This window comes from Sturnus vulgaris, chromosome 11 (genome assembly GCF_052056855.1).
Source record: "Sturnus vulgaris isolate bStuVul1 chromosome 11, bStuVul1.hap1, whole genome shotgun sequence".
NCBI classification, from domain to species: Eukaryota; Metazoa; Chordata; class Aves; order Passeriformes; family Sturnidae; genus Sturnus; species Sturnus vulgaris.
Genome location: NC_142253.1, coordinates 2,167,955 through 2,195,858, shown reverse-complemented (window position 1 = coordinate 2,195,858; position 27,904 = coordinate 2,167,955).

Sequence of the window (27,904 nt, the reverse complement as noted above, 5' to 3'; positions counted from 1 at the left end):
TGTCAATGAAATCTTCCAGTAAAACCCTCAGAAATATCCAAGCCCTCAGTTTCAAGGGAACTTATGTGATTTTTAATTTATAGCCATTTTCAAATATTACTAAAACAATCACTTATCTGCTTCCCTATCCCTCCCCAGCAAATCTCAGCCAAATCTGTTTGGGTTTTTTTTTTTTGTTTGTTTAGTGGGGTTTTTTTTGTTGTTGCTTTTGGTTTTTTTGGGTTTTTTTTCCAAGTATTAATGCAGTGTAACTGTGTTGGAATCCCAGAGCAAGCCCAGGAGGGAATATCAGGAGACCTGAGGTCAGATTTGCTCCTTCCCAGGCTGTTCACTTCCAGCCCAATGCCACAGAACCAGACGAAGAACAGAGGTGAGATTTGTGTGTTCAACTAAACACAGGGGTGGAATATCGAGCTCCAGGGGCAGTGAGAGGGATCCAGGGAGCTCAGGAATGAGATTTGGGGGAGCACTGGGACTGCTGCTGGGAGTTCCCCTCTCATCCTGGTGTGCTGCCTGCTGATAAAGTGCCATTCCTTAGGAAAAGTCACGGAACAGCAAATCAGAGAATGAGAGGAGCTCACTTGGGACTCAGTCTCTCCTCTGGATGCACATGAGCTCACATATGCAGTAACTAATTTTACAAGGGGTGTTACACACTGGAGAAGCCTCAAGTAGCTCTTGGATTGCTGCAAACCAATTCTGAATATGCTCCTTTGAATTCCAGATTTGGGTTTGGTTATATTCCAGTCCTTTAATCTTTCAATATTCATTAATATTTTCATGAATAATTTTTTGTACATCACTGAGATATGGGTGCACTTCCTTCATCTGTCTCGACTTCCGTGCAAGCAAAGATATTTCCTATTTTTTCGTTATTTTTCTATATTGTCTGTCATGAAACAAAAGCTACCCATGTCACTCAGATGACCAATTCCTCACTGTAAATAGCAAATATTCAATAATTTCAGGAGTCTTCTGCAAACAACCATGTGCAGGGAGAGGTCCTGCCTGGTAATTAACATCTTATTAACAACTATTAATAATAAATATACCTGCAGCAATCCTGAGCAGATCACAGAAATCAGAAGCAGAAAAATTGCTCAGTTCCTTCAATAATTTATTTCCAAAGATTCAATCCACAAGTTCAGCTCGCTGTTTATGATTTAGATAAAAGGAGGGGAAAAAAGATATTTGGGGTTTGAATGGATCTTGCAAATGGGTTGAAACACCATTTTATTAAAGGATTTCTGTGAATATGAAAATACTTTAATGTTACCATAGCTTTAAAGATTTCAAGTGATTTTGCCTTTGCAGTTGGAACCACTGATTTTTAACATTAAGTCTCAGTTTTGAACTGAAGAAAAACAACTGTTTCCCTATCCCCCCGATATAAAAAAGAAAAATTGCAGTGTAAAGCAGGAGAAATCGAATCCGGAAAAGCAGAAAGCAAATCAAAATAATCACAAATGTATTCTTTTTCAAAAATGAGATTTATTAGCCAATCTCTCGGTGTTATTAAGCTGGATGGAGAGCAGCAGCATTATTATGTTTCTCAGTACTATTCAGGAGAGCTGGAAATCTACAGCTATGCAGAAATGGAAAAGCACACGGAGGAATAGCCACTTGAAATAATTCAGGGGTAGGGAAGGGCTTGATTACACCGGGGGGTTCATGTTAGCAGCAATTTGGGGAAGGATTGGTTTTCCTGCAGAGGGAGCAGGGAAAGGCTTGGGCTGTGTTTGTTGTGATTTACAGATGTCCCTCCATGTCTGTCCTGGGTGCTTTGGGTGGGAGCAGAGACACCAAAGTGCCCATGGATTCCAAGGGCAGGTGATGGACATGGATTCTGCTCCTCTGGTGGCACCTGTGGAATTCAATCTGCTGCCAGATAACAGGGCTGTAATAAAGATTCAACAAAAAAAAAAAATAGTTGAGGGGGAAAGTTTCTCCTTCAACCAGTGGGCGTGGAGAAGTGCTGAGAGATGTTATTAAATTTATTAATGCAGTCTTGCTATGATGGGGGAAAATTAAAAATTCAAGTTCTATTAAGTTCTTCTCTAGAAAATTAAAAATTCAGCTGGATAAGAGCTGGTGTAGTTAGTACAGGCTTTAAAAAGAGAACAAGCACCAGGACAAGAGGAAACGGCCTCAAGCTGCACCAAGGGAAGGTTAGGTTGGATATCAGGAAAAAATTCTTCACTGAAAGGATTGGAAAAAGTTTTCCAAGGAAGCTCTGGAGTCTCCAGCCCTGTGGGTGTGTAGAGTGACAGCAAGGCCATCAAAGTGAGAGCAGGACCTCAGGGCAATGGCTGGACTTGATGACCTTAAAGGTCTTCTGGGAGCTGAACTCTGTGCTAATGTCACTAATAATGACCCTGTCCATGGAAATGTGGGATTGCTCCAACACAACCCCACAGAGATCAGAGGAACCAGCAGGGAAGAGCCACAAATGGATTAAAAGCAGAATATTTCCTGTGATTCAAGAATTCCAAAAGGCATCCAGGAGTGAGATGGTGCCCAGCTGAAGCAGGGGGATGTGAAGGTGCTGATGGATGGTGGGAGGTGTTGGCCAGAGCAGCAGAGCTGCCAAAGGCAATTTTCCCTCAGCTCAGCCCTCATTCCCCAGGGTGGAGCACAGGATGGAGGGATGGAGAGATTTCTTGGCAGAAACTCATCCAGAAATACCAGCTACTGGAACCTGGTGGGGGAAAAAAAAAAAAATTGTGCCTGGGGTTCCTTGCCAGGGCAGAGAATGTGAGAATGTCCTCCTGTCTTGGAGAAGGGTGGGAATGGGGAGCAAGAATCCACTTCCAATCTCAATTTTCTCCGTGGACTAAATCATTCAGCCCTTGGAGCAAGGTAGAAAATCGCAGACAAACTTCAAGCAGGTGTTTGGGAAGCGGTTTTGTTCCAGCCCTTGGCACGTGTGGCCCTTTCCTGCCCTATTTGGAAAAAATGTGATTTGCACACCTCTCACAGACATCCTTCATCTCATCCCAATGGTTCTTCATGCAAAACCAGAGCATTAAACTGCAAATGGGAGACTTAATTAAAATGTTCACTTTTCTAAGATCAATAATGGAGGTAAAATAGTTTCACTTTCCATTGATATATCTGTTTTTTCCCTCATTTGAAAAAAAACTGTGAATTACACTTTCTAGCATATTGCTTGCAAAAATGCTCCAAAAGCAAATTAAACCTTCTGGCAGCCTTTGATTCATTTTATATATGACATAGAATAACTTAACAGATATATTAGAATACAGCACAAAATAACATAATTAGGCACAGTTTCATGTCTAGAGTTTGCAAGTGTGGAAGAAACTTTTTAAGTGTTTAACTCATTTAGTAAAACTCAAGTACTACAGAGCAAATTGTGAATATTTTGATCTATATAGAGTTTGATTCCAAACTCTCAGCTCTCAGTAGAGCTCACTTTATAAAGTGACTTCTAATTTATATTCTGTGTTAATGTCAAGAAACTAAATCAGAAATCTAGAAGCAATTATACATAATAAGGTGGAAACAGTGGAATAAAGTCTGTCAGGTAATTTCAATCAAAATCCATAGCACTGGTGTATCTGAGCACTCCTCTCTGCACAGAGAATTACAGCAGTCTTGCATTTTATTTATTTAAATTTTAATAATACTGGATCTCACGAGAGTTTTTTAAATCTATGAATTAGTACAAGACCTTCAATTTAATTTTGTGATTGTGGGTCTTAACGAGGAATGTTTTAATTTCTGTGGGACTGTGCAAGGCCAGAGCTGGACTAGAACCCCTCTGGCATTTCGTTCCTATAAATAAGATCCTGACTTTAGGAGAGTTCATAGAGAAAATTTGTCAATTTATCCATAATACAAAGATTCAATCTACAAGAATTCTACTGAGAATTTTTCAGTATTTGGAGCATTTCATTATGAGAAATAAGTATTGCATGCTTAATGCATGAGAGTATTTCTCATTCTGAGAGCAAAGAAATGAGCTGGGAATAACATTTATGCTACAGGACTCAGTCAGGGCTCCTGCAGTGATTCCTCTCTCTATTTGCCTTTGAGAAGTGTGAAGGGAGAGTCTGGGTGTCTCCAAGATTGGAGAAAGTGTTTCTTTTCTGAATTGTGAACAGTCAAGGAGTGTTTGGGCTTCACTGTGTTTGAATTGAGCCTGAAATACCAGGACACAGGGAATGGCTTCAAACTGGCAGAGAGTTGGTTTAGATGGGATTTTGGGCAGGAATTGTTCCCTGGGAGGGTGGGCAGGGCTGGCACAGGGTGCCCAGAGCAGCTGTGGCTGCCCCTGGATCCCTGGCAGTGCCCAAGGCCAGGCTGGACATTGGGGTTTGGGACAGTGGGAGGTGTCCCTGCCATGGCAGGGGTGGCACTGGGTGGTTTTTACGTTTCCTTCCAGCCCAAACCTTTTTGTGTTCTCTGATTCCATTCATTCCAAACCTGCAGCTCAGTTTTACCCTTGGCCACAGGATGTCAGCTCAGTTTACACCTTGGGGCTCATCATTTTTCCTGTGCTTTGAGGATCTGTGCTCTTCTCCTGAGTCCTGCACCGACCAAATCACATTTTTCGAAAGGCAAGAGCCATCCCGAGGTGCTGAAGGGATCCAAAAGTCTTTACAAAAATCTATAATCACATTTTCCTTCACTACAGAGTGGATGCAGTTTGCCTCTCTTCTCGACAACTCTGATGCATGAAAAAAAAAAAAAGAAAAGCAAGGTGAAGAGCACAACAATCAACCATGGCAAGTCTCCACGTTGTTACTTCAATGATGCACAATCTGTTTGCTATCTGAGCACTGTAAACAGACTAATATTTCCCGAAGTATGGGATAAATCAGCCATTTAGAAGCAGCGAAGAGAAAATGATGAAGCTCCGAGTGAGTTGTGAAGCAGTGAATAAGGATGTATTACACCACGGGAAACCATCAATATTTGTTTATTGTGTCAGTGTGAGGAATAAATCTGTGGGCTAATTTGTATTCTCTTCAGTTAATTCCACTGTTCCTGATGCGGTTTTGGGCTTACCTAAAAACAGAGGCCAGACAGAATTTAGGGAATAAAAAGCTGTTTTATTTATGGAAAAAACTTCAGGTACATTTATGGCAGACAAAGCCCCCCAGAGGCTGCACCCAAAAATGGACCCAGGTCACGGTTTGGTTTTCACACTTTGATAAGTTTGGGCCATTTGCACATTGGGGGTTAATCTTCCAATTACAGCTGCAGGTAATGAAGTCATTTACCCCAAGTTTGCTCCCCCCAACTCCCTTTTGTTTCCATCCCTGGGGGCCTGAGGCAGTGAGGTGTCCTTGATTGCCAGCCTGGAGAGGAATTGTTGTGTCTGCCCAAAATGGGAGAGCAGCAGCCAGCACTGGATATGGAGTTTGGAGTTACACACTAAAGAATTACAGGATTACAAAGCAATGAAAATATAAAATGCATCAACTCTGACCCAGGCACTACCAAAGGGTCCTTCTCACACTTGGTACCTCTTTGTCTCCCTAAGCAGGAGATTTATTTATCTGATAACATCAAGACTCTGGGGTTTATCACCTTATCCCAGAGTGGGTTGGGCTGGACTGAGTTGGGTTGGATTTGGCTAGTTGAGTTGGGTTGGGTTGTGTTGAGTTGGGTTGGGTTGGGTTGGGTTGAATTGGGTTGGGTTGAGTTGGGTTGTGTTGGGTTGAGTTTGGTTGGGTTGGGTTGGGTTGTGTTGGGTTGGGCTGGAAGGAACCTTGAGGATTATCTCATTCCAACCCCCTGCCATGGGCCAAGCTCCTATCAAATTTAGTTAAGCTGCCATAAACAAATTAGCTCATTAAGTGTCTAATTGCCCTCGTTGTCTCCTTTCACCAGTTGCTCTTTTGACTCATGATGGATGTTTTTAAAGCTTGATTAGAGCCACATGAGCTTATCTGCAGACAGACCAAATCCCTCCAATCCTCGATGGAGATGTTGGAGGAAAATCACTCAGCACCATTAAAACCGAGCTTTGCAGGGAGACCACTCTGCCACTGAGCTGTTGTTGCTCTTTGGTCCTTTTATATTTCCCTCTGTGTCATTTTTTCCCTCCTTTGGTGAGATTTTCAGTTCCATTTTTGAGCCTATCTGCAGAAAAGCTGTTGGCTCACATTCCAATGGCTATTGGAAAGGCTGAGGGCTTGTAAAGAGAAAAGGTGGAATGTTGGAATTGAGAAGATTTGCAGCTCTAATGAGCCAAAAAGGAAAAGATCTTACAGGTTTTCATGAGACCAACATGAGAACAGAATTAATTTTTCTTTGGTTATTTGAGTGAATTGACCATTTTATGAAAAAGGGTGAGGAATCAGAGATAGTTCATTTAGTTTTCTGCTTCACTGAAATTCTCCTGCCAACAAATATTATCTGAATTGTTTGTTCATGAAAGGGTTTTATCAAGGTCTTTTTAAAGCACTCATTTCAATATCCCGTTGTAAAGGGCTGCAAAGGTTAGGAGAGTTTGCTTTGAATCCCACTATTATTTCTTCATTAATCATCCAATTTTTGGCATTTAATAAATGTCTGTTTGCAGGGGAAAAATGAAAAGTTGGATTGGTTCTAATCAAGTTGGACTAAAGATATTTCAGGAAAGCAGAGAAAGCAAACATTGGTGTGACATGAAATAAGCATGGAAGCAAAATTGATCTACATCAAATATGTTATAGGAATCTTTGGAATAAATGGGGGAAAAGGAAATAAAATGTTTTTACTGTATTAGTCAGTTATTAAATTGCAAAGTTCTTGGTTAGTGACATTCACCTGTGGCTAAAGGCTTTCAATTCATATCCAAAATCTTTTGAGCTCTAAACTGCAAAATATTCCTCTTTCAATCCAGATGATTAAGTAGAGTGTGGAAAAGTGGAGAACTATGAGTAAATTTAATTAATTAATGGATAGGTGGTTTTATACTTCAAGGAGATAATTCAGAATGAAGCCACTGCCTTCAAATATTGATGGAGACTGAACTTTGGTTTTTAACCATAAATGTTTCCCATTTCTGAGAAGGCAGCAAACAAGAAATGCTTCAAGATGGAGCTGCCTCCAAAGAAGCCTTTAAATATGAAAAGCCAACCCCGAAGAACAATTAGCAATAAATAATGTGTTATTTAGTGCTTCTTTTCTTTGTGACCCACGTGTCAAAGAAGTGGGTTTTTCAATTATTTTGTTAATTGCAACTGTTTAATTAATAGATCTTACAAAAAAAAGCAACACCCACATAGTCTGTGCATTGTAAATGATTCAGTGCAGATAATTTTTTGTCTAATTTTCACAATTCACCACTTGAACTTACTGATAATATTGTCTTAATTTCATAGTTTTTCTATCTCCCATGAAGAAGAAGGTTTTAAAGCAGTGAGATTTTGTTTCTTGATGAAAAGGGCTGTGGTATTTGTTTTTCATTACTTTTTGCACATTGTAAAATCAAACCCATTAGGAGCTCAGTCCTTTCAAATCTAAATTCACCTTCTAAAGAGCTCTTGGTCTCTTTGAAACATCTTGTGACTGTATTCTGCAATAATTTTGTTTTAGTGGCAAATGCCAAACTTAGCCCTTCACATCTCCCACTGTCCCAAATCCCAATGTCCAGCCTGGCCTTGGGCACTGCCAGGGATCCAGGGGCAGCCACAGCTGCTCTGGGCACCCTGTGCCAGCCCTGCCCACCCTGCCAGGGAGAAATTTCTTCTCTAAATCTCTCCTGTTTTAGTTTAAAACATTTTTTTTTGCCCTTCTCCTATCACCATCTGCCTGAGTAATAAGTTGCTTCTCCTCTTTTTTAGCCTCTAAAGTCAAGTTTCAGAGCCTGTTTTGTTGAGTGTCCCCCAAAACCACAACCAACGTTCCCAGCTTCTGGTTCCCTCGTTGCTTTTGCACAGAGTAACTCAGATTTGAACCAACCCAAAAAAATTTCTTTCTGAACTGTTTGGAAATCCTTCATCTCAGAAGAGGGGACGCCCATCTTTCTCCAGGATTCAGCAGAGCTGGAGAGCTCTGCACTGCCCAGCAAGGTGTGGAGCATCCCCACTGTGCACAGAAAATGCCAACAGCTCCTCTCCAAACACAGCCAGCCAAGGATGCTTCCCTCAAAATCTCCTGGAGAGCCCGAGGAGCAGTGCAAGAGCCACTCCCCGGCATTCTTGGCCAGCAGATTTTGATTTCCAGCTCGGCAGGGAGGAGCAGCGCTGTCATAAGAATTGCTCACCCTTGGAGGAGATTTGGATGTGCTGGACTGAGCTGTTCACACCCCAGGGCTGGACAAAGAACAGGAGCAGGCTCCTCCACTCCTCCCATTTCCATATTGCAATGCATTCAATCACAACACTTAAAATGACAAAGACTTCTTTGTTTTAATTGAATTTCTCCATGAAAGAAAAAAAAAAAACACAAAACCCTCCCACGTTCAGCTCTTGAGATCTCAGTATATCCTTGACCTCTAGATACCTTTCCAAATGAAATAATTTCAAATTTCATTACTTGTTTTCAGATAATCAAGTGCATTATGTGTTCATTAGTTCATTTAAAGCTCTGCACATTCCACGGAGTCATTTTAATGTCAGCTGATTTAGCAGCAGTTAAATCTCACATAAAGGGAAGGAGACAAGGACAGCTCTGTTTGCTCCACCTTCACAATAAATGTACAGAACCTATAGAGGAGCTAAAAAATAACTCAGAATTACATCTAAACAGACAAAAGCAAATTCTCAAGGTCTTATCCTCTACCTGTGGAAATCTCTAAAGGACTTACTAAGAAATATAAACGAGAAGATAACAAGGAGTAAACAATGAAACACAAGGCAAATAACGAAGTGGGAACTGCCAGCATGGCACAGCCTGGGAAGAGGGATTAGAGCACCGACAAGACAGTGGGAGATTTTTATCAAATATCCTTCAGTGACAGACAGGGCTGTTGGGTACAAAGCCTTGTGTACAGGATGAGAAAAATAAATCAATTCCAAAGTCAGCCAGTTTGAATAAAAATATTCAAGTGATGCTGTCTCATAATCTATTAAGCAGGTGCCACGGTTAACAAGGGGTAAGGAAAAGTGGCTGCAAATACTCTTTATCCTCTTTCCTTTGGGACATATTAATGTAATCCTTTTAGGGTGGATGGAATACAAAGAATTGAAAAGTGCTCCCTCTTCCCCAGGTGCAGGGAAGTCCATGGTAATGGATCAGAGTTATTTTTATGGACAGTAGATGGACCAGGATATTCCCAGCTGAACACCAAATGGAATTTAACAGAGATCTGCAGACCCCTCAAGCCCCTCAGAGAAGCATTTGGTGCCAAAGGCATTGACTAATGTAAACCTGACTGAAAACCTCTATTTGGGAAAATAAAAACTCCATTAAAAGTAATCAGTTATCTTGGGTTTTTCTCAATTCACAGCTTCAGAAAAACTTCACCAGCAATGTTTTGAAGGAAAATTATCATTGTTTGGAAAAGAAACGTGTATGAAACTTTGGTGAAACAGTATTTCCTCTTCATCTGATTTAATTGATGTCATCAAGACACAGACTCCATATTTTGAGATTTCTTTGGGAAAGTGAATGTGATTCGGCACCACAAAATCAAATGTCGATTTCTTTCATATTTGTGATGGACATCCAGTGCTGAGGAGTCTCATCCAGACATTTATTCACGGGAGTAGAGGTCCAGGTTCACAGCTAGGGACACCCAGGCTGGAAAATGAGGTCATTGGGTTTGGAGCAGAATCGTGCTGAGCCAAAGCTGGGATGGATCTGAGGAGCTGCTCCATGGATTCACTGCCTGAGCCTGAGCTGACTCTGCTGCAAGTAAACCTTGAGTAAAGAGAGATTTGGAAGGAAAGTGAGCAAATATCAGAGAACCGTGTGCAGCACTTCCATAATCTTTCAACATTGATCTTTGAGGGGAGCATGAGACACAGGAGAAGGCTCCGAGGTAAAATTCACTTTTCAAAGGACATTTGAAAAGATCTTATTGATGAGTTAATTAGGCCATTCTCTTGCATCTGGTAGAGAAGGTGTGTGCCTGCAGTCTTCCTCACCAGGCAGCCACTGTTTGTACCTTCAGTCCACTTTAATTCATACCAGCAGATCATTCCTTCCTCTTCTGAGTGGGCAGGGAGGCTCATCCTGAGCGTGAGGAACAAATTGTGAACAAAGCACTGGAGTTTTGGCAGTGAGGGGAGAGTTTAGAAAAATTAAAAGCAATATATTTCTAAGGGAATCACCAGTGAGAGAAGTGGGTTTATGCTTCCCTCTAAGAAGGGGCAGTATTTTTTTTTTAAATTAGAAACCCAAATATTTTTTCCCACATGCTGCAACACCATGTGGATCCAAAGCTTTATTGGTAGTGAGCAGGTTTTATCTGATCCCACATGAAAATCACCCTTGAGGAGCAATGAGCCACAGTATTTCATCAAGAATCCCTGGACCTAAAAATCTGCAAAGCTCTTGTGTGCTCCTATCTATTTTTTAATGCATTTTATTAAATATGTCTTCAAGTGCTGCTCAGTAACCACTGGGCCCTTAGTCTGAGATGTCATTTTAGCAGCAAAACAGTAGGGAAAAAATAATGTGGGCACGACATATTTGCCTGAATAAATATAATTATGTTTCCTTGTAGTTGCTTGATGTGGTGACTATTACAATTTCCCACTTAGCTGGAGAGCTTGCTTTAAATCCCAAGAATAAAGGCTTGTCTGCCTCGAACTGATGCTCAGTTCTGTCTGAATGCATCCATTCTCTTCCCATCTTTGTGCAACAAATGCTTCTCTCCTCTCCATAATAACAGCTACAATTATGTGGGTTTTAGTCTCATGATAAACTTGTACAGAGGTGAAAACAGCTGCACTGAGGGGGTGTGGCAGCTTTTTTTCTAGCACTGGAAGTGTTTCCTCCCGGGGTGGTTTCTCTCCTGGGCTTGGTAGTTGGAGTTTGGTGGCAGCAGATCCCTCAGTGTTCACATTTACACAACGAAGTATTTCTTATCTGTGCACAATTAACCATTTTTTCTAAACATTAACTGTATCTCCAAGCTCTCTGAAGGTCAAATTTTGATGACATTGGGTTGGGGGAGTTGAGTTTTATTTCGTTTTATACAATTCAGCAGGACAGGAAGATGACAAAATGGCCAGAATAATCTTTGGAGCTCCAACTGCAAACTCTTTTTTTATGGTGTTCATATTGAAAACAACTCACAAATACATGTTGGTTTTAATCCATTTTCATCCATCTTATTTCAACCTCACTGAGTCCTGAACATGTCTCACTTTCTTTTCCTTTCTGTGCTTTGTTCACGGCAGAAACATTGTGAAGTCTCACTCGGGGTAGGTCATGTTGCACAGAGACAAATATCTTGTCTTCCCTGCAGTGAAGCTGAGAATATCTTAAGCTTTTTATTTTTTATGAAACAGAAGTTCAAAAGTTCATCTTGCATAGGCTTCAGCCGTGGTGAGGAAGAAAGGGAAAAGTCCTCAAGAGATAAGTGATGTAACAATGAGAAACTCAAAGTCAGCCTTGTCTAGGGGATGGCTCCTTTTAATTGAGCCATGATTAAAGCTTTGCTTCTCTCTCTCATTGGAGGTGTGGCTGTGCCAGCTTTTGGAGTAATTTTTTAAAAATGGCAACAACTCTAATTAACTCTTTTTTTTTTTTTCCCCCTCAAGAACACCAGTTTTCCTTTTTTCCCTGAAAACCCACAATTTTCACTCAAGTAGATCAGTAATCAGAAGGGATTGTGAATCCAGTCTCAGTGCTGGGCCACACAATTCCAGTTTTGGACTCTTCTGTAATTATACTAATTAGCTTCCCTCATTTTCCTCTCAGCAGATATCATTGCTTGGCATTTCCTGTCCTTCATGTATCTCCTGTTGTTCATTACTTTGTCCAAAGTGAGTTGTGCCAAATTTAATCCTCAGTCACATCCTTCTGGTTTTGTTCCATCATGGCTTAAATTGAGTGGTGCTACTGTAGAGGGAAAAGGATCCAGTCCCAAATTATGGCTCTTTTCCTGGCCAAATATGACTATATGTAAATATCTGAGGGCAATGGAGCAAGTGAGAATTAAAATTATAAAAACTAGTGGATTTGGGAGTGAAATCTGTGCAGGAAATAGAAGGGGGAGGAAGGAAAAATCTGTTTGTGGGGAAAGAGGAGTCGTTGTTCTTCTCTTGACCTAACTTAAAGGAATCTTTTGTAGACACTGTTTGTGCTGTAGATCTTTCTTATCTCACTCTACTCAGTTTTGTTTGTCTAATATCTGCTCAGCAAGTGCCTGACTTTATTTGTCTTCATTCCCCTCTATAGTCTCTGCAATAATCCTCTGCTATTATACATCTTTGTTTGCCTCACATTTCCTTAGGAGTTTTCCTGTGACGTTGTTCATCTTCATTCCCTGAATATCCACAAGCCTGGCACAGCTCAGCCTGGATCTCCTCCCTCGGAACCAGCAGCAGTTCCCTGCACTTGTCCTTCTTCATTTGTCACCTCCAAAAGCCACCTGCACTCAAATCCATTAGAAACCATCACCCAACAGAGTGAATTCCTTTTCACTGCCCAGGACACCCAGCAGTCATCACCTGGCACCACTGGCTCCAGGCTTCAGAATTGTTTGTTTTTTTGTTTTTTTTTTTTAATCCTGGATCATCCCACAGATGTCCATGCATGGCTTTGCCTTGGGCTGTCCCACCACGCTGGGGAAATTCCTGCTCTGAGTTTGGGATTCGTCATCACTGAATCCCAGAATGGTTTGGGTTGGAAGGGACCTTAAAGATTGATTGTCTCATTCTGCCCCAAAAGAGTAGTTGCAAATTCTTCTGTAATATTTCATGATGGGTTTTATCTCCACAGTTTTATAAAATAATATAGGAAAAATAGACTTTAAACCAGGTAGCTCATAATCATAAGCAGGGAAATGTCATCTTTTCTTCCCCACATTCCATGAGACATCTGAAATATTTAATCTGCAGAAAGGATTTTTTTAAGGTAAGAAACCGAATTGGAAAAATTTCTGAATTCTCAGATTTAAACCCAAAGAATGAAGAGTTATTTTCAAATCAAACTTGCCATGTAACAAAAGTATTTTGGAGAGGTGTTATAAACAGATGTGTGGTTAACGAGATCCAGCATCATCAATTTTAATTTCCAGTCTGTTGTTTTTTCAAATGTTCATTGCTCTCTTGAACTCAGACTAAGAAAATACATTAGATTAAAAATCTGAATTGCTCTCGAAGTGTAGCTGAGCTCTGTAATTTTAGCAGCCCTATGTTCATTAGGATAAAGAAACAGCATTTTTGAATTCATGGCACTAAAAATGAAATAATATTTTAACGGGGAAGAAGAGCCCTTCTGAAAAGCAGCTGTTATCTTTTTTGTTTTATCCAGCCAGGAGCAATATTTCCTGTCCGAGTCTCTGGTGGCTGTTTAGATGAACATGAACTAAAATGCATCTTTTTCAAAATTTTAAATTTCATATCCTATTGTAGCCGAGAGCCCAATTTCACACATTGGACTTGTCTAAGTCAAAACCTGTTTTCCTTTTTCTTTCTTCTTCTGCTTTCAGCCCAACACATTGCTTCTAAATTAAACACAAGCTGGGGGAAAAGAGCTTTATTGAGAGCTCACCAAAGGTGACTGTGAGCTGGAGAATGTGCAGAGACACACCGAGGTTTTCTGGGAAATTCCTGGTACTGTGGAGGTGCCAAACTGGGCAGGGTCAGCCTGGGAAGAGGAGAGGGGCAGAGTTCATGGATCTGTGCCCAGGTTATTCCCAGCTCGAGGATGCAGCTCCCCACATTCAGTTTTGTGTGGAAAAGGAAGAGTTGTCCTCACTAAATCATTGGAAATGTGCTGCAGTGAAAGCCTGCAAATGTCCACGTTCGTGGCAGGAGGGAACAGGAGAAATTGGCTTTTTTTCCCCTTTTTATACTTTTTAAATTCTTCTATTTCATCCTTTTTCTAGTAAGAACTATGCTCAATACAATCTAAGCTACACTCAGTCTTAAAGACTATTAAATCAATGAGATGATACCCAGGCTTGAAATTATTTGGATATTTAGAGATGGAAATACCACAAACAAACAAATAAATAAATTAATATTAACAGCTCCACCTGAAAATGCATCCTGAACTGAAAAATTCTAAAAAAATTGGGGTTTGAGGAGGATGTTCAAGTTTAAATCAAACTTTGAATCCAGACTTCATGAATATTCTGATTTTTAGGTGTCAAAAGTGTATTGGGGTTTATGTGTTTAATGCCTACCAGACTGCATTTTCCCCACTTCCAAGGTCCTGAATTGTAGATGATTTTAGGATTAGGCATCACTGGCATTGCTCCTGAAGCAATGCCACTTCCATGGATGTTTTATTCTCTATTTAATTCTCTGTAACGTTCTCTATTCTCATGGTCTTTATTTCCATTGGAAAAAGTAACCTCATATGTGTTTATCATTATTTATCCTTAATGAGGGTCAGCCCTTAGCTAGCAGAAACCACAAGAAATATATTGGAGTTTTTTTCCAATTAAGTCTATAAATAGGTAAATAAGTAATAAAGAAGTAAATAATAAAGTAAACAATAACTTTGTGTGTGTTTGCAATGTTTTTGTCATTGAAATTCTACTCAAATGAATGCAGTCCCAGCAGCCCAAATAAATGTTTCACTGGGTTACAATGGCAAAATAAAACTCAGCATTTCAACACTGCCTTGGTTTAGTAAATGCAGGATCTCTGTATCACCATGCTATTATCAAATTTTACTTGATAAGGATATTTGTAAATATCAAACTAGAAGTCCATATGTTTGTGTTTTTTATGCTCCATCTGCTCCCAGTCACCCAGGACAGGGTGGTGAAGCCACCAGCTGCAGGTGGGGATGGGGAAAGGAACATTTGTGATGCTGCTCCAGAGATCAAAACTCAGGGTCTGCAGGTAGGTCTGAGGTAGAACTGTGTGGAATTTATTGAATTTGGCTGTGCCCAGCTGGGAATGAGGTCCCAGGGGATGCTCCCAGGTGGAGCCGTGCCTTGGTGACCTCCTAGAAATGTGAGTGCCTTCAAGAGCAAACAGCTGCTCACAGCTGTGCTACCCACGTCAAATCCCTCAGGGGTGGGGCTGGAATTCTCCTGGACAAGGAGGAACCCACAAGGATTAGGGTTGTGTCACTCACTGAGCCCCCTGGACTGTGTGAGTCCCTTGGGGATGGGGCTGGAATTCTCCTGGACAAGGAGGAATCCCCAGGGATCAGAGCTGTGTCACTCTCTGAGCCCCCCAGCCCAGCCAGAGGTGATGTTTGGCTTCACTCCCAGCAGGTTTTACACAAAAGCAGCTTTCAGCCACAAAGGAAAGAGCTCCAAGGACCAGAGCCAGAACAAGAGGAAAACAAAAAGGATCTGGATGTAGCCCTAAAGGCCTGGATGTAAAGAGCTGCTCTGGGGCCAATGTCTCCATGAAATCCTGCCCTGGCTGTGCTCTGGGATGAGCCTGGAATAATCTCCCCATGAAATCCTGCCCTGGCTGTGCTCTGGGATGAGCTTGGATAAGCTGCCAGAGCTGCTTTTGCCATGCAGGTTGTTCAGTGGCTGAGGAGCACTCAGACCAAGCACATTCCTCCTCTTCCCATTCCTGAGATTGTCCCCCGTGCTGGCCACATGTCCATGCCATGGATGAGACAAAGGTGCACAGCATCCAGCAGAAAATCCTGCCTCTGTTCATCCAGTGAGTCCCAATTTCCCTGGAAGTGCACGGGACGTGATCACCCATTTGCATTATTTAAGTCCCAAAAATAAGTTCCCCTTTATTTGCTGGTGTTTGTGCATCCATCAAAGAGGGAAAGGAGCTCAGGTCAAGAAGGAGGCAGCAATATTCTTGGAATGCTCCATTTCATTTATCCACATGCATTTCTTACCACTTCCTGCTTCCCAAGGACTTTTCTGGGCAAGTTTTATTTTGCAAGCTTGGCTTGATTTTATTTCTCTTAAGAAAAAGCCAGGCTAAGAGGTCACCCACTGGGATCTTTTGAACTGCTGCTTCCCCAACTGTGAGTGCCTTGAAAATGATTCTCCAAATATTTTCTGCAGTTCTTTATTAAAAAAAAAAAAAAAAAAAAAAAAGCTGGAAACACAAATAAGAATATTTTTTAGATACAGACAAATTTCTGCTTTTTTTCAGGGGTCTGCTGTGTTATGATAAATATTCTTTGATCCTTGTTCAAGGAGAACATCATCATCTGAAGTTTTCTCTGTTTCCATCTGTGAATTACAGCATTTAAAGGCACTTTTTAGCATTCAGAAGGCACATTGCTATTCCTTGCATTTTGTTGACCTCGGCTGGGTGGTGATTTAATGGCTTGAAGACCATTTCCTTCTGGATATCCTTCCCTTTCCCACCTGCCCTGTGGACCAGCTGAGCCACATCTGTGCTGGCTCACAGAATCTTTGAATCCCAGAAAGGTTTGGAAGGGATTTTGTTGTCTTTCCTGGGATATATGTTTTCCTCTTATCTTATATTTACCTATATCTATGTGCACAAACAATGGATGGGGATGCTGGAGCAGCTGTCTCCAAGCTTTATTCCATCACACCCATCAGTCTCATTTTACAGAGCCGAGCAAGGGAGATGGAACAGCTTCAGCTGCCAGCACAGCACACGAAATTCTCTTTGTTCCAAAATCTTTTAACAACTTTCTAGCCAATGGCACAATGTTAAAAGCTGACAAGTGTTTGTTTAAGGCAATTAATAAAGCTACAGGTACAACTTGCTTTGAACAATGCTTGTTTGTAATAGATTAAAACAATGGATATTATTTATTATAAAATTACATATTTCTACTGTCTTGCTTAACATATTTTCCTGAGGCCTCTCAGCTCACAGCCCTGTTGTTTCTTGTATCCTCAGCGTCCTTGCATTTCTCCATCCTGAGATTTGCTTTCACACAGCTTTTGAGAGTTCTGTACATTTTCTATTTCCCACAATTCCCCTTCTCAGTTTAACCTTAAAGAAATTTTTGTAATGGCTTTATTGCATATTAATTACTTTGTGTTACATAGCTCCACTATAGTGCTTTTTCACTTATTTAGCAAAGTAGCTTTATTAGCTTTTCAAACAAATTATATTAATAACTTTTTTTCTATTTCCCACAGGATTTTAAAACCCATCTCATTCCCACCTCTTGCCATGGGCAGGGACACTTTTTCCACCAGACCAGGCTGCTCCAAGCCCTGTCCAACCTGGCCTTTGGAATTTTTATCCCACTGGTCCCCAGCAGTGCCATGAAAAATGATGGAAATCATCATTCCCTGAATTCCCTGTTCCCATCCTGGAGCTCAGAGCTCACCCCTCTGCTTTGTGCTGTGTTGATTCTTTCTGCAGCTGATCAAATCTTCTCCTCCTCACCAAATATTTCCCCCATATGTCTGGAAATCTCTGCTGAAGGCTGGGATCTAATAATGGATCCCTGACTGCCAGCCACAGTGTGAGGCTTTCAGGATTTTTGGTATGGAACAGATTGAGAACTCGCCAACACTGTTTTTAAAAAAAAATTTAAAAAAAAAAAAAAAAAATAGAAGTGCCAATTCATCAAAAATCTCTCTAGGAGACAAAAAAATAACCACAGAAAATCTCCCTGTTCCAGGGAAAAAAAAAGGGGGCTGAAGTTGTTACATCATCCCACTTCTCTGATTAAAATGCTTCGTTTTTTAAAATTTAATTTGAATTTTAAATTGCCTTTTCTGTTAAAATTTGAGAAGATCAGATGAGTAAAGAAACCTTCAGATTAAAGATGATCACGTGCTTGACATGATCCAATTTTATTCCAGGCCATGATTTAACTAAAACGTGCTTTTGCCACAATACATTAAAATCATTAAATCCCTGCTTTTTCCATGCACCTCTGAGGACATGTAGGACAAATCCTGACCACTGTGAATCCACCAGAATCCAAAGTTATCCCAAATTTATGGCAAATCCCACAGCATGTCAAACGCAAATAAAAAGGAAATTTTCTGATTTTTTCAGAAGTTTGTGGCTGTGTTTTGGCTTTTGGAGGGTTCGTGTGTCCCTTTGCACAGCCCTGCTCTGAGAGCAGCCACTGGCCCAGCTGAGAGGAGAACCCTGCCCATGGCAGCAGCTTCAAACGGTTCTGCCTTTGCTTCCACACCTGCACGAGCTCCCAGGAGCAGCCTTTCCTCATGTCTTCATGAAAACCTGAACATTTGGTCCTTGCAACCCCCAGGGCAATTCATGCTTTTGAAGAATTTGCAAAACCTACTGAAGCCTGACCTTTCCTTTCTGAAATCTTGTTGACTGTATTTAATTCTGTAGACTTTCCCCTGCCTTTTGGTTTTTGTTTTTTTTTCCTTCCCAATGTGATCTTCAAATAACTTTTGGTGACTTTCTCTCTAAAATGATGCGAAGTTTTCTGATCTTTTTTTTAGCACACACCTAAGATGGATTTTTTTTTTTTTTAAATAATGGGGTCAGGCAGCTCTTTTCCAGTCTGCAGGGAGTTATTTATTTTGTGCATTTATATATTTGTATACCTACATTTTAGTGGGTTTTTTTTAGTTTTCCCTTGTAGGTGATTTGTTTTTACAGAAGTTTTTTGGCCAAACCCTCATCTTTGAGCATTTCCCCATCCCTAGAGGTGTCCAAGAAAGGACTGAATGTGACACTCGGTGCTCTGGGGATTGGGCACAGGTTAGAATTGATGACCTTGGAAAGCTTTCCCAACCTCAATCATTTTGGGATTCCGTGATTCCATGGCTTTAGACACCCTTATGAGAAATATCTCATTGTTCTCTGCTTGTGGTTTTGTATCATCTCATTAAAGAAAAAAAAATAAAAAAAAAGGAAAAAAACTAAAAAAAAAATCCCAACCAAACAAAAAGACCAAACCATAATGGGAAACAATTTTTTTTAAACTCTGGTAAATGAGTGGCAATAATGTGAATCTTCCAGGAGTGGGGGGAAAGGTGCTTTAAGAGATATTCCATTTCAAATCACAGAAATCTCCAAATCTCTCCATCCACCTGTTCTTCTGCTCATCAACACTTCATGGCTGATACAGGAATAATCCCCCCACTTCATTCAGATGGTCTGGGAACTGAGCCTTGGTTCCTTTCAGCATTTTAAAACCCCACCTGTTTCTGGCATTTTTCAGACACTTTGAGTACTGGTTTTGTTCCCAGGAACAAACACCTTTTCTGAAATCATTCCATTATATTTTAGAAGTGTCAAAATCATTGAAATCTTCCTCAGCATTTAAGATTTTTTTTCCAATCCTGCACCTGCTGCATCCTCAGCCTGTCCCAGAGGTCTGTCAGAGCTCCCACTCCAAAACCAGGAGTTTACATTGATTTGTTTCCCACCATTCCTTCCTTTACCACCATATCCCGAAAATAAAATTGCTTTGCTTCCTTTTAACTATGTCTAAGCTATTTTACTGGATTGGGGGACATTGACATGATGGGCTCTTCATTGCTTCTGAGAAGATATTTTTATTAAGTTCTCATCTCTTCTGCCTCTTGCACATCCTTCTAAATTTGCATTTTGTGTTTGACAAGAGCAGCAATACATCAGAAATTGTGCTGCTGGGCACAGGCATGCCAATAGCATATATTTTACTTTTTATTATTTTTCTGCCTCTATACTTCTACTTTTCCACAGAGTTTCTGGAATGGAGGAAACGAATGCTCAAAGGTGCTGATTAACTGCTGCCCAGGGAGGAAAGAGAAAGAGGAGGGAAATTGGAAAGAATAATTGAAAAATGAATGAAAAATCACAGTACCTTGCTTCCATTCACTGAGTTTTCCCCCTGTCCTTCCTTTTGACTTGCCCAGTTTACACCTGAACCTGCCCAGGCAGGATCTGCTGCTGATTTAGGGTGGAGAAAACTGATTTAGACGAGACTCCACAGCCCCAGTGAAATCCAAGTTAACTCTAATAATGATGTGTTTAATGCGATCAGACAACCTCCATGTGTCCAGAGATGTTTGTCAGCCTCCCCCCAACATATTCACACCACAAATGGTCTCGTGTGGAAGGAGAAGCAGTCTGAAAGGTGAGAAGAGAGGATGTGCAGCTGAGGTGGAAGGTGACCTTTGCACACCTGCATTCCACGGCTTTTCCCTGCCAGGCTGCTCCAAGAGTGGCACATTCCCAGTTCCCCCCGGCACGGGAACAAAGAGTGGAGCAGAAGTGCAGGGCAGAGGGCTCAGAGGATGCTGAGAGAGAAGCAGGAGCGTGTTGGTGGGAGGCTGGCACAGCAGCAGGAGCTGCAGGTGGGCAGGAGAGGAGCCAGTCCAGCCCCTGGATTGAGTCCCTGCAGGATGTGGCTGTCCCAGCAGCCTGGGCAGTGTGGGAGCATTGCATGCTCAGGAATAAACTGGGATTCCACGAGTGGAGGATGCTGTGATGCTGCAGCTCCCACTGATGCCTTGAGTTTTAGCTCTTCTGTTTTTCAGAATCTCTGCTGCTTAGTGTGTCACCCTGAAACTTCATATTAGGTGTCAGTGAATTCTCTTCACAGGGGAGTTAACACCACGGCAAGATCAGTCCCACTCCACTGAGCAGCCCCTTCGTTAAGGGAGGGTGGGAAAGCCCTGGGAATGCTCTGAGTTTGTGATTTGAATATTTTTCCCCAGAATCAGGGTATTTTTAGTTTGTTCCTCAAAGCACTGTGTATTCCCATGAACAGAGCAGAGCTGGCACAGGGTACTGCTGGACAAAAACAGGAGGATAAGAGAGCACTGCCACTGGGGACTGTGCCCTTGGACACAGCAAATTCACCTGCTCCTGAAGTTTCAGCCCTCCCTCTTCCACAGGACTGGAATAACGGCACGAAACCGTGCTGTGAAACCTGATATTTACATTTTACAGCCATTTATATCCGGCCTTTCACAAGGCAAAACCCACCTTAAAACTCAGAACAAGGCATTCACAGCCCCACACTGCTCTGACCACATCAGGCAGCTGCCCCATCCCTTCCCATCTGGATTTGGCATTTTGTACAATTCTTGCAGAGGAATGAATAATTTTGCTGCCATGAGAGATGAGCAGTTTTCCTTTTTCCCTTTCCCACCTGCCTGCTCTTGGGTGGTGCTGTGGGGAGCTCTCCACCTGGACTGGGTGGCCTTTCCCAGAATGGCAGCTGGAATTTCAGAGCCACCCAGGGCAGCCTTGGCCATCCCAGAGGTGATGGTGGCCACCATGCAGGGGGTGGGAGCAGCCCCAGCTGCCATCCCAGGCCCTGGGGAGCAGCTCCTGCTCAGCAGCTGCTCCACAGGAGGGAGCAGTTCCCATGAATTTTTCCGCAATTTCCATGAATTTCAAAAGCATTGAATCCTTTCAGCCCGGAGCTGCAGCTGTCTGCGTGTGAATGCAGGAAGGGAGAGCCAGGAATTCAAAAGCATGTCATGGAGACTGAATTTGGGGCTGATTTTTTTTCTTTTTTTTTTTTTTTTTTTTCTTTTTAATTTTTTTTTCTGTGCTCACCAATATATTTGGGTAATGGAGGAGAAACCTAAAAGGCTCCTAAACAGAAAAGATACAAATACTCCTTTTCTCAGTGCTCCAAAAACTTCCCTGTTTTGTGTGATCCCGGTGTTAAAGAGGATGTCTTCCTCAGAAAAACAGAACTCACCAGTTTTCTTTTCTGCTCAACTTTTCCTTTCCCTCTGAGCATCTCTCCAGGCTCCCTGAATTTAAGGAACCTCAGTGATCATGGACGTCTTTGCATGGCTATGGTGAAATCAGGATCTTTCAGCTCTCAGACCCCTGCAGAGAGCTCAGATAAAAGCAGCAATATTGACAATTCCCTTACTCTTTTGTTCTCCCCAAATTAAGTCTATTCCACACAAAACTTGAGTTATTCCCAGGTAGATAAGTGGGTGCTGGACTCCAAAGCCAGCCTGAGGTTGGACATGTAAATATTCGTTATTTAGGTCATTGTAACCAAGACTTCATAAATCAATCTGGAATTCCTGAGCAATGCATGGCCTGATTTCCCAAATTCTCCCATCATGCTGGAGCTCAAATAGAATTTATTGGCTTGATGAAAAAATTGCTGGTGCAGTTCTGCAACTGGTGCTTCTCATAAAGCCCAACCAGATAACCAAAGCAGCCCAAAATCCATCAGAGGGGAATCCTGCAGGATTTGAGATGTCCTGATCCCAAACTTCACAAGATCATTATTAATATTTTTCACCCTCCTCCTTTTGGCTTGAAGGATGAAAATGAAAATTTCAGTGCCAGCAGAAAAGCCAGAACATGCCAGGATTTCACAGGGGAGGCACGAGGGTTATGTGACACCTCAGCAGCAATGGCAGGTCCTGTGTCACCTGCATGGTGTGGTCACACCCCATACCTGACAAAACCCTAAATTTTCCTCAGTGATCATCATCTCTCACTCTGTGCCTTTTCCATCTGCTTGGGTACCAGGAGTGGGACCCAACAATTCCTGAACTTTCATTTCCAGCTGGTGGCTACCAGTGGCTGGAAAAGGAGGTTCCTTGGTGAGTCTTTATTAGCTGTGTTAATTGTTTGACAGATCGTTATTGACTCTCGTCCCAGGCATGGCAAATGGCCAATAAAAGGCAAACTGTGCTCGCTGTCATTTTGTGGCATCATGATGGCTATTAGATTTTAAAGGGAAAAAGAAAAAAAAAAAGCATTTTCATTGTATCTGTGATCAGTCAGGAGAAAATGAGGTTAATGATTGAATTTTTGTTTTGGTTTTAATTGAACCTTCTAGTAGAATGTGGCCCTGCCCACAGCAGGGGGTTGGAAATAAATAATCTTTAAAGTCCCTTCCAACCCAAATTATTCCATGAGTCTTTGAATTATGCAGGAAGATGGGAGCTGTGGCTACAGGCCTGAATCCTTCAGACACCTGTAGATCTTTTTATCCAGTGAGAAAAGTATCAAGGGATATTAAAAAAAAAGCAATGAGGACTGATCCATCCTCTGAGGAATGTATCACCAAAGTTTTCTCTTTTTTTTTTTTTGGCTGAACAGAATCTTTTTTCAATGTGAAATGTGGTTTCTGTGGGAATTTGATTTTCCATGGAGATGTTTGGGATGCCAGCACTCATCCTGCTGCTGCTGAAACCAAACCAGAAGATTGCTTTGTGTGGTCCCAAGCCAAACCATCCCTGTCCCCAGGTGAGGTGGGTGAAGTTCTTCTCCTCCTTCCTTTGGGAAGATCCATGGTGAGGCTGACCTTAAACCAACAGAAATTTTCTGTTTCTGCCTCACCTGCACTCCAGAGGTGCCACCAGGGCTGTTTTTTTTTTCAATTTGCTGAAGCACCTGGAGTGCCACTTCACACCCCCACCTTTTCCCCCAGTTTTTGTCATGGTTTAGCTTCTCAGCAGTGAGATTATGACTAAGCCTGATAAATGTGTGGAAACTTCGTAATTCTCCACCCACTTCCTCCAACTCTCCTGCTCTGAGTCATTCTCTGCTGAGCTTTTGACATTTATTTTGAGTTTCTTCATTGTCGTGTGTCTCCCATAACACCACACAGTGCTGAGGCACCAGAATCACCCAGGTACCACACGGGGGTTGGGGCTGGATGAGTTTTAATGTTTCTTCCAACCCAAACCATTTTATGAAATGGAGAAAGGGCATCCCTTGGGAGACAGAAGGCAGGTTTAGATTTCAGCCTGAAAAATAACAATTTGTGTGCACTGTGCATTTTTTTTAAGGACCAAATGGGCCTGGGAGGTGGTTTTGGTATAGGAACTTCAACAGCTTCTGGGAGTGAGTCTGTCACTTAAAGAATGTCCATAGAGGTGACCAGGAGCTGGCCAAAAAAAAACAGATTTATTCTCCCAACTTACCTGGAGGCATAATGGACAGAAGGTAAAGAATGAGGAATCATGGAATGTCCTGAGTTGGAAGGGATCCCTGGGGATCATCAAGTCCAAATTGCAGACATCCCAACAATCCCACCCTGTGCCATCAGGAGTAGGATTTGCTGTGTGTAAAGCAGGAGAAAAAACCCCTACCAGCCCATGGCTCTCATCAGGGAGATGAGGATTATGTGTCCTGAACATGGGATCTTTGTCTGTACCCTCTTGCTGAGCGCTGTGCCAAAAGCCATGCAGGATTCCCAAAGGATTTGTGGCTGTGAGGATCCATCACTGGGTAAGCAGTGGGAAATCAGGTGTATTCCCAAAGCAGCTTGCCTTTCAGAGATGATGGAATATTCTTGGAAGAGACCTGTGCACATGGAGACCAAGGAGAGAGGCCACTCCATCCATGAAATGACTCCCAGGAGTTGTCAAGCAGCCAAGACAAGCCGTGCTGAGGGATAACTGCTCAGGGATATCCCCTGGAGAGGATGGAGGGAGGAAAATGCTGAAGCATTCCCCAGCCACTGAAAGCAGAGATCTTGCTGCTCCCTGGCTCTGGTTTGCTGTCCCTGAGGTCCAGCAGAACCCCCGAGGTTGTGTTTGCTTCTCTCAGCACACTCCAACTCCTGAATGTCGTGCTCTGTGCCAATGGCACCTTCCAATCTGGCTGCTCCTGTGGCAATTGTCTCGGCTGTGGCCTGTGTTTTCCTTCACTCAGTGCATTTCCCATCATGAATCCAGTGATTTTAGTGTTTTTCCGGGGACCTGGTGCCCTGTATCACAGGATTATGTGCTCTGACTCGGGTTTTTGCTATTGCTATTTTGATTTCTTTTCACCTTCAAAAATGCAAGTACTTAACTCTGCTGTACAAAGACCATTGAAGAGTGAGGGCAATTGTTGAAAATGCAAAAGAAGACAACTTAAAATAGCAGCAGTGCTGTGGGGATCTTACCCACCTTTTTTTTTTTTTTCCCCTGAGATTTAAAATTCAAAGGGAGATGATGGTATTAACATATACTGAACTACTGAGGAGGGAAGCTGCATAAGAAGGCTGCTGTAGCACAAATGCATCACATGGAACACTTTTATTCCTGCATTTTACAGTGATTTTCATGACTGGCAAGGTATTGTTTAAAATGCAGTTTGATTAAATTCAGTCAGAGGAGAAGCTCTATATTAAATCTTTCAGAAAGCACTTTGTATCACACAGCTTTGGATCAGTAACACTTGGCTATGACTGCAACAAAAGCCAAGACTAAAATTGCTTAATTTTAGATGGTATATGTTTACAGTCTATAATAAGATATCAAATGTTCTCTCTGCAAACAGTTGTCTTTATCACAAAAAAAAAATTTAAAAAAAAAATCTTTTCAGACAGTATGTGAATCTCTGTGCTTTTCCATTTCCACCTCAGATCTTGAGAACACAAGGAGCACACTTAGTCATTAATCAGTGACAGGGACGATTGGACCAATGCAATTAACTGCACTTGTTCTATTAATAATCAAGCACGTCACAAATGCTGCTGCACTCAGGTGTTAATCAGGACAGCGTGTAGCTCTGTGTTACTTCCCTCTGAGTGCGAGAGGAAATGCAGATTAATGGAAAATCAATGTGAGATATGGAAGTGTGACACGCACTTGTCAGTAAAATTCCGCTTTCTGGAAAAGACACGAAGATAATGCAGCTGTACAAAAGGCAACTCAATTTATCAGACACTGTTACAGACCTGACTGGTTAATGAACCCAGAAATCCTTTAATATCAGGAACTGGAGAAATAATCGTGGCTGCTGCCTTGTGTTTCACAGCCACGTGCAGAATTGCATCTGGGTGATGAAGTAGCATCCAACTCCTCCAGTTGGAATTCTCTAGAAGGTTTGGGGCTGGCAAGGTTCAGAGGCAGGTTCAGTGGGTGCTGTGGTGTCTCTGGTGCCCAGGGTTATCCCACCATCCATCCTCTCTCTCCCAGACCTGCTGTGCTGAGCTGGGGAAGGCGTGGGAGCAGCGCACTGAGGGCTCTGCAAATTAATCTCCCCTGCACTAAGGAGCCCGTGCTGCTCCACTGAACGGGTTCTCCTGATTTGCCACGAAAGTGGCAGCATCTTAATGTGTGCTGAGGAGCCAGGCCTTGGGCTCCTCTGCTGGCAGATTCCTTGGAAGTGAATTTCCCAGTTGCACACCAACTTTTTTTTCTGTTTTCAGTGAAACAACCCATCCAAACTCTCCCAGTGAGGATGCTGAGACCCAGAATTCTCTCTGTGCTCCTGCACAATGAACAGTGTCATTCCCACCACGGAGGGGACAGAAGGGGCCAAGGACTTGGCCTGGTGGCTGCCAGGCTGGCAGGTTGATTTTGGCTTCTCTCAGAAGGAGGAGGGACCTTCAATCATTTAGGATCAGGAATGATGTAGTGGGCCATTTCAGGGTTTCATGGAAGTGTCTAGCAAAGTATAAACCTCAATGCTATCAATCCATTAATCGGAACCCTCCTCTTCTCCCTCCCCAAATTAACCCCACTAATTTCAATGTTAATTAAGCAATCAGTCAAAGCAGATAACAGCTGTCTTCCACAAAGACAGTTCAACATCTACCTCCCTGTTTATTTATTTATTTATTTATCTCACTGCAAGAAACGTGCTGGGACACCACTGGCAGTTCCCCAGGGTCGTGGGGAGCCCCAGGGATCTGAGTCCTTATCAGGATCAATTCCTGGTTAATTCCTGGAGATGCTCACCCCCCTGTCCCTGTGTGCTGTTTTACTGATGAGAATTATTCACGTTTGTAGGCTCAGGCAACACAAAAATGCTTGTTCAGTTGGCAGAGGGCAGGGTTAGATTAAATATGGGGAAGGAATTGTTCCCTGGGAGGGTGGGGAGGGGCTGGGATGGAATTCCCAGAGCAGCTGTGGCTGCCCCTGGATCCCTGGCAATGCCCAAGGCCAGGCTGGACATTGGGACAGTGGGAGGTGTCCCTGCCCTGGCAGGGTGGGATTAAATCCACTGGGTGGGATTTAAGGTCCCTTCCACCCCAAGGCACTCTGTCATTCTGTGATCCTATAAAAAGTCCTGATCCCAAGGCATTGTGCCATTTAAAGTCAATTGAAGCTCCTCTTCAGGCAGCTTTAGGGCTGTGACCCAGCAGCAGAGGGGGGCTCAGCACAGTGTGACATGGGGAAAGCAGAATTATTGTACCTGGAAAATTGCAGAAGAGTCTTGGCCACCCCTGGATGACACAGATTTGGCTCTTGTGGCTCAGCCAGCCCATGGCCCAGGATGGGTTATTCACAGGTTATTCACAACTGAACAGCTGAGCAAGAAGGTCACAAGGTAGGACCTGACCTTTACAGAACCACCTCATTCTTGGTTGCACTTGTCCTGAGCTGAAATGATGAAGTGCCCATTTGTAGCACAGCATCATCCATTAATTCCTGCCTCTGATGGACTTTGTTCCATCTACTGTACTTTCTCCATTTTCCCCTAACTCTTTTACTATCTTGGAACTATTTATCCAGAGAGAAAAAGATGAATTTGGCCTTTTAGATCAAATTTAACTAACTTTTATTTTGGTAATCTATTTTAGATGTTTGCATTAAAAAAAAAAAAAAAAAAAGAAAAACCACGTTTCCTCCTTTATAGCCCATTATAGTCTAATGATTTCAGGGAAATATCAAATTAAAAAGCTGACAAAAACACATATAGAACCTGGCAATCCCCTCTGGAGTTTTAAAGCTTATGATCACACCAAGCTTGCCAGAGAAGTTTTTATCTCCCCCAAATCACTGAGCCATTACAAAGCATCCTGTGATTATGTAATTAGGTGATACATCATCTGTATTAAAAATGCTTCTGAAAATTTGTGTTACCTGTGAGCTGCATGTGAACAGGGGCCTGTTTTCAGCTGTGGCACTGAGGCCGCTTTAGTGAGCGATGTAATTTCTTTTACTCGTGTATACATATTTATTTCTCTCTTTATTCTCTCACTCTCGCTGTCCATGGTCATAAACACAGAGGGGGAAAAAAATATGATCTATGTAATAAAATGTAAA